The sequence below is a fragment of the Condylura cristata genome, unplaced genomic scaffold (assembly GCF_000260355.1).
Source record: "Condylura cristata isolate star-nosed mole 26May11 unplaced genomic scaffold, ConCri1.0 scaffold00012, whole genome shotgun sequence".
Lineage (NCBI taxonomy): Eukaryota > Metazoa > Chordata > Mammalia > Eulipotyphla > Talpidae > Condylura > Condylura cristata.
Genome location: NW_004567113.1, coordinates 11,809,311 through 11,816,341, shown reverse-complemented (window position 1 = coordinate 11,816,341; position 7,031 = coordinate 11,809,311).

Below are 7,031 nucleotides of genomic sequence, written 5' to 3'. Positions count from 1 at the left end.
ATTTCTGGCCGGTACCCCAGTTCTGTACAAATAAATAAACAAATCTTTAAAAAAATATATTCCTGTGGTAATCCATCATCAAACAAAATATTCCTATAGTGACCAGTTATCAAACAAAATATTCCTGTGGTGATCAGTTAACAATATACAAAATGTTTCTATGGTGATCAGTTAGCTATTACAATTTAAGCAACCATTTTGTTAATATCTCAATGAACAAACATCTTAAAGGCACAGGATCTAATGCTAAGGAACTAGGAGTCAGAAAAACACCAATGCCAAGTGCGCTGACATGTCCCTGCCCCTAAAGGAAAATCCCTTTTTTGATCTATAAAAGGAGCTTCTATTAATCACTATTTCTGCAATTGTTCTGTCAACTTAGTCTCTATATGTAACATAAGAATTAGGGGAAAATTTCTTTCTTTATGGTTATTAATTATTATTCTATTGTCTTATCTAAAAAACCTTCCTATGTGAAAAAAGGTTGGGGTGAAAGCTAGAGGAAAGAGTAGAAAAACTTATTATTATTTATAATTCTATTATTTAAAACAAAACTATGTTACTTAAGCCTATAAATCTTTTATTGGGGACTAGGCAGGAAATTATTACAGCTTCTGGTTCCCAGAATTCTTGGACCGTGACATGTCTCTCATCGTGGGGCCTAGATTTGTGCCAGCCCTCTCAAACAGGAGAATATTAATTATTTTACAACATACTATGCCGTTCTGTGTACAATGCTACTGTTATAGAACCAATCAATCCAATCAAGTAATTATTAATTTTATATTGAATGTATATTTGGACAATTGCTATGCTTTTTGGGAACAGCCAAAAACAAACCATACTTCTTGGAAACGGCAATAAACAAACAAAAAGAATCCAGCAGGAACCAGCTGTGGAATATTCTGACTTTTCAGGATTTTTCCCCCCACATCAGGATCTTGTCATATAACATAGGTAGCGTGGCTCTCACCAATGTTTCTCATTAGATATCTTCAATAGCTTTATAGGTAAGAAAAAGGGCCTGAGTTACAGTACTGTAGAACATAAAGAAATGGGTAGTTCATTTAATTCAGTTCCTTCAAAACTTAAACCAGATATTTGAAACTAAAAAGTAGAGGTTTTGGAGAGACTTTAGACGGTTATTGTCTTGATTTGAAAATCATTAATTGACCTTAATTTTCAGTTAGAAGATTTAGACAGTGAATGCTCAAAATCAGTATGAAATAGTGTTTTTTTTGTGTTTTTTTTTTTTTCATTGTTGGTTTCAAATGTGTGCTGTGTTCTCTGGGGAGTGTGGGTGTGTGTACGCTCTCCAGTGCTGTGCTCTCAAAGTACACAGGAAGTACAGTTTATAAATATCTCCAGGTGAGTTCAAAAGGAACAGAATCTCAGAGGCAACATTTTGGACCATGTCTCATTGTGTGCCATGAATCACTAGGTTGAATTAATTTGAATTGGCAACTCAGAAAAAATGATGTTCTGAATTCATAGTCTGGCACAGTTGCCACATAAAAAATAGAATGCCTAGTTGAATTTCAATTTCTGCTAAATAGAGAATATTTTTAGGTTATTTTTCAAGTACCTACTTTACTAAAAAGGAACTATTTGTTTATCTGAAATTCAAATTCCCTCAGGATCCTATAATTTTTTTTAAAGATTTATTTATTTATACATACAGAACTACAGAACTGGGGAACAGGCCAGAGGTGCAGGGGCCGTGAGAGGCTTCACCAGAGATAGAGTGGGGAGCAGAACAGGCCGATCAACGAAGTACACTGCTGAGGGGAGCAGTGTGCGGGTCAGGAGAGGTCGGACAAGCCATGTGTCCCCCCCTACCCCCCCACCCCCCGCAAGGATCTATCTCAGGCTGAAGTGACTTTAGCTTCTTAGTGCTCTGCTTTAACCGGCTGAGCCACCAGGGAGGGCCAGGATCCTGTAATTTTTATTTGGCATATCTAGCCACTCCACTTTTCTGTTTATAGGAAGCACAAACACTTTAACCACTGTTTCCCTAGTCAGTCTTGGGTGAAGGGAGGGAAAATAGGAACCTAGGAGGCAGTGGGAAAATATTTATCATTTCTACAGACTTTAATGTCAGAGAAAGGAGGAAAGTGATGGAGACAGTAAGAAGAAAAGTTAATAGTACCTAGACAATGAATATTTTTACCACATTAGGGGCAGTCTGCTATTTTTCTGTTCATCTGAGATAACTGGGCCCCTCAAAAACTTTTCTGCGATGGCTGAGAAGGAAAAAAGGGAGAAACGGTAGCAGAGGCCTTGAAATTGATGATATTAGTATTTTTTCTGACTCTGAGCTTGCAAGATGTAACTACATAGGGAGAGAACACTGGAGCCATCTGACATAATTTAGGACACTGGCCTTGTAAGTTGAGTCCCAGGGAATATATTGCAAAGTAAGAAAGGGCTTGATGTATTTTAACTGCCAAAATGGATTAATGCCTTTTTAAAATCTCTTAACCATTTTTGTATCAATTCTGGAAAAGACCTACAGTTCAAATACTGGCTCCATTATCAAAGGAGTGAGTGATTCTGGGTATGTTACATAACTTCTCTCTATATCTTACTTGGATGTAGTAAATCTGAAATATGTGTGAGAATGCAGTAAGTATATAAAAGGCTTACAGAACTTGGTATGCAATGAAGATTATATAATGATATGGAAGTTCTGGGTTCTCAAAAGTATCCTATAAAGTAGAGCTTAAGGACCTGGATTCTAGAAACCACTCAATCTAGATTGATCACCAGCTACTACTGGAAAATTATGTAACCTTCAGAAGTCAGTTTCCTCATCAATGAAGAGAAGTATGATAAGAGTACTTTGGTTCTACCGCTATTGAAAAACAACCAAATAATGTATTCCATTATTGAAAGTTTGTAAATATTAATTGTTGTGTTGTTGAACCATATTCCTGTTCAGTTTTCATAATTTCTTAACATTCTGATTCTCACTTTTCCCCTCTGTCCTTTCTTTGCTTGTTATTCCGGGCCTTTTCCCTTTCTTCTGCCCACTCAATTAGTATTTCGCTGTCACTCAGGGAGGTTGTCCAGTCTCTCTGCTCAGCTTCCACATCCATACAGTCAATTTCTGAGTCTTTTCAATCTTCATTCTCCCACTTATAAAATTGTTTCATACAACTCCCACAACCTCAACATTTTTACTTGAGTATTAATATTATTTCAAAACATGCAAGTCTGCAGTAAAATTTTTAACTTTCACCCACTGACAATTCCTACTGGGATTAGGAAGGAAGCAGCAATTTTTTCCAGCTTCTGTACTTTGGGCAACTGTAGTCATTTTCTAATAGTCTCGAAGGTCAAAACTTTGAGTCATCTTTTTTGTTCTTTGTACATTTAGGTATCTCTGTTGTGATCTATTGTATGTTGTTTCTACCTGATTGTCTCACTGTAGTGATTAACTTATATATCAACCTGAGTGGGACAGCCATTTTCCTTTTGACATTGGCATTCCTAGATCTGGGTCCTTGAGCCTCAGATTAGGACTTACATCCTGCTGACCAGACCTTTAGGTTTGCACTGGCTCTGTACCAACTGGCTTCCCTAGCTCTCCTCCCTATAGGCAATGTACTAAGACTTCCTAACCAGCACAGTCATGTGAATCAATCATTGATAATACATTTTTGTATAGATGTATATTTTATTGGTTGTTTTTCTGGAGCACCCTGACTAACACCGCTACTTCTGATACATTTTGGATTTTTATTTTTATTTTTTTAATTTTTTTTATTTTGTTGTTGTTTTTTAAAGATTTATGTATCGATGCATACAGAACTGGGGTGTCAGGCCAGAGGTGCAGGGGCAGTGAGAGGATTCACCAGAGACAGAGTGGGGAGCAGAACAGGCAGATCAATGAAGCACACTGCTGAGGGGAGCAGCAGACGGCTCAGGAGAGGTCTGCCACGCCATGTGGGTCACCTTTGGGGTGGGGATGGAACTTATGCTGAAGTGGCTTTAGCTTCTTAGTGCTGTGCTTTAACCAGCTGCACCACCAGAGAGGGCCCACATTTGGGATTTTTTTAATGCTATTTTCTGACAATCACAAATGACATTTCTAATAATTCATTTTTATTCTATTTTCTTTTTATATTGGCATTCTGTCATTGTTTTAAAATCTCTTCTGGGGCCCTTTCTGATGGCACAAAAGGTTAAAGCACAGCACTATGAGGCAATCCACAGCCACGTAGCACAAATTCGATTCCTGGCCAGGGAGGTGACTCATAAGGCATGGAAGACTTCTCCTGACCTGCCCACTGCTCCCCTCAGCAGTGTATGTCAGTGGATTTGCCTGTTCTGTTGCCCACTCTGTCTCTGATGAACCCTCTGACCTCCCGCACCTCTAGCCAGTACCCCAGTTCTATATGCATAAATAAATAAATAAATCTATAAAATAAATAAATAAAATCTCTTCTGGCTTCTCAATTAACTTTGCCGGGGTAACTTTGCCAGGGGTAAGAGTTCATGTTTTCAAATGTCTATTTTTCCCCACTCATGTTAAAGAACAAGGTGGAGTTCATAACTGAGCACTGCTAGTGGAAGGGGTTGGTCAACAAGGTGACTTTTCTTTAGGAGATTTAGATAAGATATAGATAGTAGAGAACTGTTTTCCCCTGGGCCTAATGTAGTATATATTAATATATATTTTTAAAGATTTATTTTATTTATATGCATATGAAAGCTGGGGTGCTGGTCAAAGATATAGGGGGCGAGAGGATTCACCAGAGACAGAGTGGGGAACAGAACAGACTGACTGAAATTCTCACTGCTCAGGGGAGCAATGAGAAGATAGGAGAGGTCTGTTGTGCCATGTGGGTCACCTCCCAGGCTGGGGATTGAACTCTTGCTGCAGTGACTTAGGAAAGCTTGCACATTGCTGAGACTTAACCCCTGTGTCACCAGGGAGGCCCTGATGTAGTATCTTTAGATTAAAAAGTCTTTGATATTCTCAAGCATTCTGTGCACAAGGATTATTTGAGGTAAATGGATAGACTGAGTCAATGAGGAAAATTCTTCAATTAATCCCCTTAAGTTTATCTTATTGCCCTACTTGATATCTGAGTAATATGCTCCATAGCATGCTATGAAATAAAAAGTGTGTTACACAATATCATGTAGCATATAGACATGTGCATATATCCAATGGCATAGAAAAAAAATTATGAGAAAGTCCAGCAAACAGTTAACAATGGCTACCTCTTTTTCTTTCCTTTTTCTTTTAATGAGGTCTTTTATTTCAGGTTTTCCCAGGGCAATACTATTTCAAGCTCTGCTGCCTTCTGGTTTAACTACCTCAGGGTGAAACCTCTGGGCTGAGCAATTTAAGAATTTTCTTTCCTTGCCACCATCCTTTGTATTTAAGTATCTATACATATAATTATCATTGTTCATATTTGTACAATGTTTGATTTCTCCTCTTAGATGTAGTCCCCATAACATCCTTTGTTTTCTTTTGTCTCTTTCCCTCATTTCTCCTTAACCTCAGAGTCTATTGATATCCACTGGTTTTGAAAGTGTTTTACATTATTGAATTGTCTGCTGTATGAATGTCCAGTGTTTGTATCATTCTGACTTACTTTTGCTGATTTACTTTCTTAAATTCCTTCCATTTTGTTGAAAATGGCTGCATTGAATCCTTTCTTATAGCTTTATACTATTCTTTAATATGTATATGATACATCTTCTTGATCCAATTATGTGCTGATAGACATTCAGGGGCTTCTCCTACATCCTAGCTATTTTAAGTAACATTGCTACAAGCATCATGGAATATAAGGGGTTTTTGTTGATGGCCACATAGTCTATGGATATATGGCCAAGAGCAGGACTGCTGAGTCATACGGTATTTCCAACTTAGTTTTTGAGGTAAATCTAGATCATTTTCTATAATGGTTACATGATTAAATTCCCACCAAGAGTGTAGTAAAGTTATCTTTTCTTCCCCACATTATATCCAACACTTGTTGGAGTTTTAAAATTTTTTAATATTCATTTATTTATGCATACAAGAACTGGGGTACAGGCCAGAGGTGTAGGAGGAGAGAGTATTCACCAGAGACTGAGTGGGGAGCTGAACAGGCAGATGTACCGAAATATACTGCTGAGGAGAGCAGCGGGTGAGACAGGAGAGGTCTGCCATGCCATGTGTACTAAGTTAAATATTTGGCTTGTTCCCAATCTTAAAAGGAATGATTCCAGTTTTACACTATGAATATAATATTCATATTACAATATGATATTGGCTACGGTTCATGATAAATGGCTTTTATTTTAGTGAGGTAGGTTCCTTCTATTTCCACCTTTTAGTTTTTATCATAAATGGATACCGAATCTTATCAAATGCTTTAGCTGAACTGATATTATCATGTGATTTACATTAATTGATTTATGTATATTAAACCATCCTCAAGTCCCTGGGATAAGTCCCACTTGATCAAGGTGTATAATACTTGTGGCAGATTGCCAAATTTGAATTGCTAGTATTTTGTTGAAAATGTTTGCTTTGATGTTCATTAGGGAAAATGGACTAAATTTTCTTGTGTGTCTTTGTCTAGTTTTGGTATTAGTGTTACAGGGTAGCCCAGAGTGAACTGGGCTACCTGTCTGTGGGGCCTCACCCGCGTGCTCACAACTCAGTTATACTGCAGGTACACAAAAAAGGGTCAATGATGGGTTTATTACAAAAAGGGGGAAGGAATAGGAAACAATCCAGGGAAAGAAAGCAGGATACAAGTAACTGGAATACTTTACCACTATGCTGACTGAACACACCAGGTCACACGGTCAGGAGAACTACTTCCTAATTTTTGACAAAGGAACAAAGAAGATACAATGGAACAAAGAAAATTTGTTCAGCAAACGGTGCTGGGAAAACTGGGAAGCTACATGCAAAAAAATGAAACTAGATCACTGCCTCATTCCAGTCACAAAAATCAACTCGAAGTGGATTAAAGACCTAGACATAAGAACGGAAACCATAAAATACCTAGAAGCAA